The 10,823-nt window shown below is 59.0% G+C and overlaps 1 pseudogene across 1 annotated transcript; it reads left to right on the top strand.

Moving 5' to 3' along the window:
• The first annotated feature begins 306 nt into the window (after window positions 1-306).
• On the top strand, window positions 307-3,929 carry LOC149120979 (cocaine esterase-like; annotated as a pseudogene). Its single transcript, XR_016224670.1, has 6 exons — window positions 307-457; window positions 1,100-1,233; window positions 1,315-1,572; window positions 1,974-2,092; window positions 2,996-3,112; window positions 3,540-3,929. The product of XR_016224670.1 is annotated as a cocaine esterase-like (transcript).
• Window positions 3,930-10,823: the final 6,894 nt, after the last annotated feature.

Here is a 10,823-nt window from a genome sequence, read left to right as displayed (position 1 = left end):
TGCTCTCCTCCAATCAGGAGCAGGATCAGCTCCTGCAGGTTATTGGTTGAACTGGAGGCAGCTGTGTAAAAGTTGTTTACTCCTCTCCCAGCGCCATATTGTGGGAGAGCAGATGCATACAATAAGTCTTAATTCCAGTAACTTAGTCTAGTCCGAGTTGCTCCCACAATCCCAGCTCACCCAGAGTCTAGGACCTGGAATCTGGTGGGAAGTGTCTTAGGGAGGCCCATGAGTGAGCAGGGCTGTAGGAGGAGGCCCGGGAGGGTCGGGCACACTAGACCTAGGCTCTAGACTAATGGCTGCCTTGGGTGGCTCCAGGTGTCCACAGAACTTTGCTATGATGGGTCAAGATGTTCTGCAGCTGAACCTCACCCTGCCTTCCATCCCCATGTCCGAGGACTGCCTGTACCTCAACATCTACTCGCCTGCACGTGCCCGTGAGGGCTCTGACCTTCCTGTGAGTGTGGGGCAGGGTGGGCCAGCGTGGGAGGGCATTGCCTTCTGCTAGAAGATGAGAAAGGAGAAGCTGAGCACGGGCCCTCCTGTGAGCGCACATTGTCCAGAAGCCTCTCATTATCGGAGCCCAGAAGTGCTGCTCACCCTCAATGGGCAGCTGAGGCCTGGGCAGGAGGTCCCGGGGCCTGGCTGCTGTCAGAGGTCAGAATGAGTGGGTCCTGGATGGCCCCAGGACACTGCCATCATCCTCACACCCAGGAGACTCACTCTGCTGTGTGGTGAGGGCTGACCTTGGAGGACACACAGGACATCAGCCTTGGACACTTGGGCAGCCCCTGGGGAGGGAGGGCACTTTGAATGACATCCATGTGGAAGGACCAAGACTCAGCCCTTAGCTTTCCACCTCACTGCAGGTTCTGGAATTGACGCAGCCAAGCTCTGAAACAAGGGCTAGAACTCCAAGGATGGGAGGCCTGGCCTTCCTGCTGGCACTGGGACCCTGGCTCATGGCCCAGATCCTGCTGTCTGGGTGGAGTTCAGTGTGCAGGGCACCTGTACAGACCCCAGGCCCTGGTTAGACCAAGAGGGGGATGAATAGGCTTTAACCTGGGGGAAGCCACAAGGTCCACCCTTGACTCCCTAGGTGATGGTGTGGATCCATGGTGGCGGGCTGACTATGGGCATGGCTTCCATGTATGACGGTTCTGCCCTGGCGGCATTTGAGGACGTGGTGGTGGTCACCATCCAGTACCGCCTGGGAGTCCTGGGCTTCTTCAGGTAAAACCGGGGCTGGGGTGGGCCCTGCGGGAAGAGTGGCACCAGGACAGCCCTGTGACCCCTGTCCCTGCCACTTCTTAGCACTGGAGACCAGCACGCCACCGGCAACTGGGGCTACCTGGACCAAGTGGCCGCGCTGCGCTGGGTCCAGCAGAATATCACCCACTTTTAGGCAACCCTGGCCAGGTCACCATTTTCGGCGAGTCTGCAGGTGGCACAAGTGTGTCATCCCATGTGCTGTCACCCATATCCCAAGGTCTCTTCCACGGAGCCATCATGGAGAGTGGGGTGGCCCTGATGCCCGGCCTCATCACCAGCTCGTCTGAGGTGGTCTCCACAGTGAGTGTCCTCCCTGCCCAGCCAGCACAGCTGCTCCTGCCTCTATTACAGTCTCAGGGAAATGAGCACAGCGTGGACCATTGGGAGTGTGGGCTCTGCTGTCTACTGGTGACTGCTGAGCTCTCCGTGGTCAGAATCCACACACCTGAGCCACAGCAGAGGAAGAACTGGTTCTCGGCTCCACCAAGCTGCCCACCTTGACCCCAGGTTGTAGCAGCCAGGTGCTGCCATTGTGGCTGGGCGGTACCAAGTCATGGGGAAGAAGGAATAATCAGCTTCCAACTGCAACCATGTCCACACCACACCCTGAGCGAGCTTGGGTACACCTGCCTCCAGTGGGGCCATGGGAAACCCCGTGTCTCCCGCATGGCTGTGCCAACCCCTGTGTGGTCCCATTACAGGTGGTGGCCAACCTGTCTGGCTGTGGCCAGGTGGACTCTGAGACCCTGGTGCGCTGCTTGCAGGCCAAGAGTGAAGAGGACATGCTGGCCATCACCCAGGTCGGGCCCCGTGCACGTGGGTGAGGGGGTGATGGGCTTGTGTGCACCTCATAGTCCCTGGGGCTGCTACCTCCCATCCATGCCCTCCTGACATCTTAGCCCTGGATGGAACAGGGACCCAGTCTTGTATGCCAGGCTTGGGAACTCCCAGGTGGGAGTGAGCACCCAGAGCTGCGCCCGGCATGGGGGATGTACACAGAGCAAACTCAAGCTTTCTCCCTGTCCCTGTGTGACATCAGGTCTTCAAGGTGTTCGCAGGGGTGATAGACGGAGTCTTCCTGCCCAGACACCCTGAGGAGCTGCTGGATCTCCTGACTTTATTTTTTTTAAGCATCTATTTTTTTTTTTTTTGAGAGGCAGAGTGGACAGTGAGAGAGAGAGACAGAGAGAAAGGTCTTCCTTTCACCCCACAATGGCCGCTGTGGCTGGTGTGCTGCGGCCAGCGCACTGCACTAATCCGAAGCCCGGAGCCAGGTGCTTCTCCTGGTCTCCCATGGGGTGCAGGGCCCTTCGCCAGGATGGAATGAGCTCCAGTCTCTCCCGGATAGGGCTCTTGGCCCAACGTATGGATGAAAGCAGGAGGCTCAGATGGGATCCAGTGTACATTCAAGGAGCAGAGCCAGGGATGGAATCTGAACCGCTCAGGGTGCAGCCTGTACCCGCTCCTCCTCTGTCCCCCCAGGCATGAGTGTCCATCTTGGGTGCAAGGGTTCAAGTCATGTCTGTTTCCTGAACAATGTTCCAGGTCAGAGGGAAGGAAATATCTAGGCAAGGAAGGTGGCAGTGTCAAGGACTTAGGGGCTGACTGGGGACGTGGGGCTTGATAAGGCTGGGTACAGCTGGTGAGGGGATGATGACAGAGGTTGGCGGGTAGCCGAGGGTCAGCTCCACCTGAGCTGGTGAGCGTGGTACATGATGGGCAGCAGGACTGGGGTGGCCGAGCTGACCCTGCCCCTCCCCCATGCAGTGCCCCTCACTGAGGAGGAGGAGCTGCTGAGCAGGAGGGTGATGAAGTACTGGGCCAACTTTGCTCGCAACGGGTGAGACGACCCCCCCCCCCAAATCCCCAGGGACCTGGGACCCTCTGCCCTCCCTCCTCTGGGGGGAACTCACCAACATCCAGGGACCTAAATCAGGTGACAGCGCCCTCCCCAGCTGCAGGACCCACTGGCACTCACAGGGGGCCTGGGACCAGGCACATCTTCCCATCTCGCAGTGATCTGGGGTGCGCCATGAGCTGCTCTGCCCAGAGGCTCCCTGTCGGGGAGGGACAGGCCAGGTCAGGATACTGGGTCCCACATGGGATTGACACCAGGGGGAGGTCGTTCTGCTGCTGCTTCTGGAAACCCATTCCATAGCCATCCTGCCTGCAAGGTGGCCAGGCCGGACCCCAGATCGGTGCTCAGGACTGCACTGGGCAGGGCTCAGAGTGACCGCGGTGCCCCCTTCCTGACGTCTTGTCTGCAGGAACCCCAACGGCGAGGGCCTGCCGCACTGGCCCGTGTTCGACCAGGACGAGCGATACCTGCAGCTGAACGTGCAGCCTGCAGTGGGCCAGGCCCTGAAGGCCCGCAGGCTCCAGTTCTGGACCCACACCCTGCCCCAGAGGGTCCAGGAGCTAAGGGGCACTGAGCAGAAGCACACAGAACTATAGCTGCCTAAGTGGGGGTGGGGTCAGGGGCTCCAGTGCAGGTGGGGCCCGATGGACTCGCACACATCCCCAGAAGAGCCACGCATTCAGCACTCTCACACGGCCACTCAGTCCTCTTGGCCTCTGTCCACTCAGCAGACCGTTTAGAGAACTCACGGTTTGAAGTTCACTGACAAACCTGCCCTGGGGCCCCTTGTGTGAGACACACCCAGTGCACTCTCATGGAGCTGTGTTGGGCAACACCAGTGCCAGCCCTGCTTTCTCAACACCCACTGGGCCCTGGGTCCCTCCTGCTTCTTGCCCCCTCCACGTTCTCCACACCCTCCCTCTCTTCTCAGCCAGCCCCAGGCCCTTCCCATGCAGAGGGAACTTCGTTGAGCATTGTTGCCCACCCCTGGGTGCCTTAAGACCAATCCTCCTCCTCCCAGCATGCCTGTGATCTCACATTTCTTAGAGGCCACAGAAGACCCAGACACCAGGAGTCACTGTCGCTTCGTCCCTGCTGGCTGCCATGAGTGGCACCCTCAATCCCATCCATGAAGCACAAATAAAGGGTTCTAGTCCTTTCACGGCTGAGTCACGTCCACCTGAGTGAACCTGACACATTTTCTTAGACCCTCAGCTCTCAAGAGACACCTGGTTACCTGCATAGCGGGGATACCATGAATCATTAGTTCAGTAAACCTGGAGTATAGGGCTGTAGCTTTGCACAAGGGGTTAAGCCTCTACCCATGTCGCTGGCATCTCATATGAGGACAGTTGAGGTCCCAGCTGCTCCACTCCTGATCCAGATCTCTGCTAAGGCACCTGGGAAAGCAGCAGAGGAGGGCCCAAGTGCTTCGGCCCCTGCCACCCACGTGGGGTACACAGATAATATTTCTCCCTCTGGAATTTGCCCTGGGCTAGCCCTGGCCATGGTGGCTGAGAGAGCCCTGGGCTGAGCAGAGGTCAAGGCCAGTTCTCAGGGAGCATAGTCAGCCTTCATGAGCCAGGGTCCACTTCCCCTGGGGGCTCCCGTGCCCAGGCTGCTCCTCCTTCCTGCAGGGAGCCTGATGTTTCCTACACTCAGGCTGACTCCCGGCCCCCCACTGCTGTCACAGGACCACACGTACCCTGCTGGGTGCCTGGTGGGGAAGGTGTGGGCCCTGGGTCTTACATTTCACTCAAGGTTCTTGTCCCCATGGAGATGAGGATTCACAGCAGCAGCAGCCACAGGCAGTGCACAAAAGCAGCTTTGATTTCAAGGAGAGAGAGCGTGCCCACACCTGCACGCCTACTGAGGGCGCCACCCACGGAGAGACACTCAGCAGGAATGGGCCAGGGTTGCCAGGAGGAAGAGAGGAAGAGGCAGCCCAAGGAGGATTCCAAGCACAGCCAGGGGCAGAGAGGGCCCTCCCCTTTCTCATCATGGGGGGCGGTGCCCTAAATGCATAACCCAGTGGGGTGGGATCTCACCTGTGGGAATAGTGAAGGGATTGTTATGGCCCCTCCATCCAGAATTTCACTTCCCTGTTTCCATCATGACTTCTCCTTCCTGGTGCCAGCTGAGACACGGGTGCATCCTCGGAAAGTGGTGTAAAAGATTTACAAGCAGGCCAGAGCCGCGGCTCAATAGGCTAATTCTCCGCCTTTGGCTCCAGCACACCGGGTTCTAGTTCCAGTCGCAGCGCTGGCTTCTGTAGCATCTGCTCCTCTTCCAGTCCAGCTCTCTGCTGTGGCCCAGGAGTGCAGAGGAGGATGGCCCAAGTCCTTCGGCCCTGCACCTGCATGGGAAAGCAGGAGAAGCACCTGGCTCCTGGCTTCGGATAAGCACGATGCGCCGGCCGCAGTGCACTGGCCGTGGCGGCCATTGGAGGGTGAGCCAATGGCGTTGTTCTTCCTGCCTGGTTGCCAGGTATCAGGACCAGCAGGTTTTCACTGTCAAGGAGAGGACAGAACTGTGTCTCAGAAGAAGCTGGGGACACAGCACACATTGGGTTCAGCCCTTAGTTAGTGCCATGGTCACTGCCTCTCAAAACCTGGACCCTGAGTGAGCAGGGAGGGGATGGGCAGAGTCGGGAAAGGATGGAGGAGGGGCCTGGACCCAGTGGGCACCCAGCCTGGAAACCAAGGAGGAGCTTCCAGGATCCGGGGCAGTGACACCTGCCAGCCTTGGTTCAGGTGACCCCTGGGGCAGGGGCTGTGGCACAGAGCAATAAGCCACCATCTGCAGTGCCTTCATCCCATGTAGGCACAGAGCCGAGCCCCGGCGGCTTCACTTCAGATCCAGCTTTCTGCTAATGTGCCTAGAAAAGCAGCAGAAGGCCCCTGTGCTTGGGCCCCTGCACTCACCTGGGAGAAGCAGAAGAAGCTCCTGGCTCCTGGCTTTGGCCTGGTCCAGCCCCAACAGTTTGGGGAGTGAACCAGATGATACAAGATCTCTCCCTTGGAGCCAGAGCTGTGACATAGTGGGTAAGGTGCTGCCTGCAGTGCCAGCATCCCCTATGGGCACCGGTTCAAGACCTGACTGCTCCATTTCAGATTTAGCTCTTTGCTGTAGCCTGGGAAAGCAGTGGAGGATGGCCCAGGTCCTTGGGCCCCTGCACCCGCATATGAGACCTGGAGGAAGCTCTTGATTCCTGGCTTCAGATCGGCGCAGCCTGGCCGTTGTAGCCATGTGGGGAGTGAACCAGCAGAAAGAAGACCTCTCTGTCTCTCTCTCTGTGTCTCTCTCTCTCTGCTTTTCCCTCTCTCTCTCTGTATCTATGACTTTCAAGTAAAATAAGCAAATCTTAAAAAAAAATCACTACTTTATCTCTTTTTTTTTTTTTTTTGATAGGCAGAGTGGACAGTGAGAGAGAGAGACAGAGAGAAAGGTCTTCCTTTGCCGTTGGTTCACCCTCCAATGGCTGCCGCGGCCGGCGCGCTGCGGCCGGCGCACCGCGCTGATCCGATGGCAGGAGCCAGGAGCCAGGTGCTTTTCCTGGTCTCCCATGGGGTGCAGGGCCCAAGCACCTGGGCCATCCTCCACTACACTCCCTGGCCACAGCAGAGGGCTGGCCAGGAAGAGGGGCAACCGGGACAGAATCCGGCGCCCCGACCGGGACTAGAACCCGGTGTGCCGGCGCCGCTAGGCGGAGGATTAGCCTATTGAGCCGCGGCGCCGGCCTACTTTATCTCTTTTTAAAAAATAGATTCTCAGAGAAGTCCTCCAGGGTGTCCAGTCACAGCCCATTGCTGCTTGCTGTCCATCCCTACACTATCCTGGAGTCAGCCAGCGAGGACAGTAAACTTGGTGACTCCAGGACTGAGGAGAGGGATTGGACACCCAGAGGAGCCAGGAGCCAGGGAGGCAGCCCCGCCGGGGACCCCACCAGGCTCCTTCCTCTCAGTCCTGCTCTTCTGCAAGGCCCCCAAGCCCCGCCCCCGGGGCTCGCCCGGCCTGTTCCCTGCCTGTCCTGGGCTGGGCCAGGATCCGCCCCTGGAGCAATCCAGACAGCCTCTGGGCACAGAGCCCCACCTGTGGACCTGCTTCAGACCATGTGGACACAGCAACAGGCTTAGGGCGCCGTGACCTGCAGGCTCCTGCTACTCCTCCTCGTCCTGGTACCCAGTGAGGATCCCGCGGGCAGTAACAGGAACCAGGATCAGTACTGCCCAATCCCGCAATTAGAGCCTGCGGCCGCAGAAAAACAACACCTGGGTGGCTGAAGCCAGTGGAAGTGACAGGGCTGGCACCTGAGGCTGGGGAGGGTCAGGGCTGCCCGAGGATACAAACACAGAGGACTGAGCCCAACATAAGGATTCTGAGCAGCGCAGCTCTTAGTCGGCAGCCCGGGAGGCAGGCAGCAGCGTGGGAGCTGGGAGGTTCCCCGGGCTCCAGGCTGCTGGAGCAAGTGACTCCGACAGTGAGGAACCGGCCCTGGGACCATTTGTCTCTGGGGCTGCATTCCCTTGGCAGAGCAGCACCCTGCCCAACCAGGTGGCCCCAATCGGGTAACTGGACCTGCAAATACAGAGCCCCTGATGCCAATCCAGAAGCCCATCTGTAACCCAGGGTCTCCTCTGACCCCGTGCGCCTGGCAGATGTTTGCATGCTAAGGTGCCAGGGCGAAGGTGACCCCACCCTAGAACCTGGCATGTGTTTTATCATGAATCAGCCCGTGTGGGTATTACTCAGGGCGTGAGTGCTTGATCCTTTGTCTCCTTATTCAAAAAGCCAGGTCTCTAACCCCACCCTCTCCCTATCTAATCCCCAGCACAGGCCCCACTCCTCCTCCTCCATGCTCACCCAAGAGCTCCCCACCTGCCCTGCAATGCACAGGCTCTCCCGGCGACCAGGACCTTCCAGGCAGATCGTCTCCCCCACATCACTGTGGTTCCTAATAAAGTAATATCTGGGGCTGGGTCCCCACTCAGAGAGGGAGCAGTTGTTCCCCAAGGTCCCTGGGAGTCGCTGTGCGTGTCCGGGGCAGGAACCGCGGCAGCGTCTGCACGGAAGCCGCCCCTGTCCTCCGTGGACTCTGCTGAGCTCAGCTCACTGTCAGCCTCACAGCCAGAACTGCTGCTGCAGGCAGCGCTGTCCTCCATGGTTGGGGCGAACGACAAGGACAAGGTCGGGACCAGCTCAGGACAGATGCGCTGTTTGCTCACTCGCTCCGGGGCCAGGCTCTCCTCTCCCTGACCCAGGGGCCCAGAGCGCCCTTGTGGCTGGCATCACCTACTGTGACATGGGAGGTTCCTCCCGAGGAGGAGTCAGCTTCCATGGGCTGGGGATGATTGATTTCTGCTGGTTTGAAGGCAGAGACACAGGGAGAGGGAGAGACAGAGTGAGAAAGAGCTCTCCCCTCCACGGTCTCCCTCAGACGCCCGCTGTGTTAGGAGGGGAGCATCCCAGCGGCCTTGCTACTGCTGCTCCAAGTGTCTGCCCAACAGTTGGCACTTCCCTTGGGCTTCTACCGAGGGTGGGACCTGCAGGGCGGGTGGAGCTCCAGGTTAAGTGTTGCAGGACTGCCCGTCGGGTTCCCAGAGCACGTGTCCCGTTTCCCTACCCCAGCAATGCACAGAGGTCCCCTCCCCACCCCCGCGCCCGCGCTCTGCACCCCTGTGCGGTTGCCGTGTGTTGCTAAGTCTCCCTCACGCTTCAGCTCCCCCTCTGCCTCGCTGTGCTCTTCCTCCTGATTCCTGTGTTGAGAAACCAGTTTACCCCTGGCTCTCTCTGGAGGGGGAGGCACCGTCCCTGTAGTGCCTTCTGGCCATTCCTCTGTCCCCTCACCCTGTGTACACAGGAATTGTACCTAGAGGCTCCATCAGGTTCAGCTGTTAGGGTTCTGCTGCTGTTTTTTCTTGTTTAGGGAAGACCAGCATGTGGTGCTGTGTTCTCACCATAGAACATCTCGACCTTTTCATATCTGATTCGTGGCACAACATAGGTCATGAGGGGCCGCATTGCGAGCAGCTGTGGAGCCAACACTGAGCACGCCCCAGCCCTGAGCCCTGTGCCTGGGTCACCCCTTGGCACCTCCTGAGTCCAGCTTCCTGCTAACGTGCAGGCTGAGAGGCAGCAGGGGGGCTCCGGTACTGATTCCTGCCTCCCACATGGGAGACCCCAATTGAGTTCATGGCTCCTGGCCTATCAGGGCCCTGTCCCAGCTGTGGTGGGTATTTGGAGAGGGAACCAGCACCAGGACATCTCTGTCTCTCTGTGCGTGTCTCTGTCTACTTTCAATAAATGAATAAATATTACAAACAAGATCCACTGAGGTGTCAGGTCCCACTTGCTTCCTCATCACTTGTGTGAGATCCTTGTCTGTGGGCACATCCTTACAGCTTCCTGCTGATGTGTGCCTGGCACCTGCTGATTCATTGGTAGAAACTCTTTACTGATCCATGGCTTCCCCATTCGGTGACTTCGTCACCTCCTCCCTCGCTGTTCCCCAGGTCAGGTTGAGCTTGTCCTGTCCTGGGCACAGTCACCTCTCTCCTGCATTCATTGCACCAATGCCATCTCTTTTAGAGAGCATGCTTTGTTTTGTTTTAAAAAAATGATTTATATTAGACAATGATGTAAAAATGTTTCATATTGTCTTTAAGATTTCTTATTTATCAGAAATGCTGAGTTGCAGAGAGAAAGGGAAAAGAGATCTTCCACCCTCTGATTCCCTCCCCATGTGTGCATAACAGTCAGGGCTGGGCCAGTCCAAACCAGGAGCCATCCAGGTCCTCCAGGAGGGTGCAGGGCCCAGGCGCTGGGGGAGTCTACTACGTCCCCAACCCATTAGCAGGGAGCTGGATCCAGGTGAAGCAGCCAGGATGGAACTATGTAGGGGATGCTGGCCATGCAGGCTGTGGGTGCACCCGAGCGCCACTACACCGCCCCCTAGAGGATGCTTCCTTTCTTCCCTTCTTGCTGCCTGGAGCATGAGCCTCCTAGCAGGGGAGCCTGGTCAGTCTGGTGCTCACAGCTCTACCTCCTGTGACCGAGGGCAGTCAGCAGAAAGGACGCTCTCCTCGCCCCCAGGGCTGTCACCTGCGCTGACTCCTAGTGCTCAGGGAGGGTGCTAGGTCCCAGGAGCCTCGGGAGCTGTGGGATGTCCTGGGCTGGGCAGGGACAGCACTGCTGGCTGGGAGATGGGGGAGAGTTTCTCATGCAGGACGTTGGTCAGGTCAGTGTTTGTAGGTCCGAGGCCTGGCAAGGCTGAGGTGCGGATGCCAAGGAGAGGCCACAGCAGCAGTGTGGGAGGGCAGCTCATGGGGAGCCCCCACCTGATACGCCTCTCTGCCCACAGGCCAGGACTCTGCCAGCCCCATCCGGAACACGCGCACGGGGCAGGTGCTCGGGAGCCTGGTCCACGTGGAAGGCACCGATGCGGGCGTCCACACCTTCCTGGGAATTCCCTTTGCCAAGCCACCTCTGGGGCCGCTGCGCTTTGCACCTCCTGAACCTGCTGAAGCTTGGAGTGGAGTGAGGGACGGGACCTCCCACCCAGCCATGTAAACGCTCCCAGGGCGCAGGGAATCTCCAGCCCTGGGGTGGGGTCGGGGGCCCTCTAGACCCTGGGTCAGGCACAGTTGTCTGTTCACCCACACCCCAGTCTGTTTTCGCTCCGTGTTCAGCAGAT

Source organism: Oryctolagus cuniculus, chromosome 18 (genome assembly GCF_051225735.1).
Source record: "Oryctolagus cuniculus isolate XC-2025 breed Fujian yellow rabbit chromosome 18, ASM5122573v1, whole genome shotgun sequence".
In the NCBI taxonomy this organism is placed as follows: domain Eukaryota; kingdom Metazoa; phylum Chordata; class Mammalia; order Lagomorpha; family Leporidae; genus Oryctolagus; species Oryctolagus cuniculus.
Note: the sequence above shows the minus strand (reverse complement) of the source record. Positions and strands in the feature narration are given on the sequence as shown.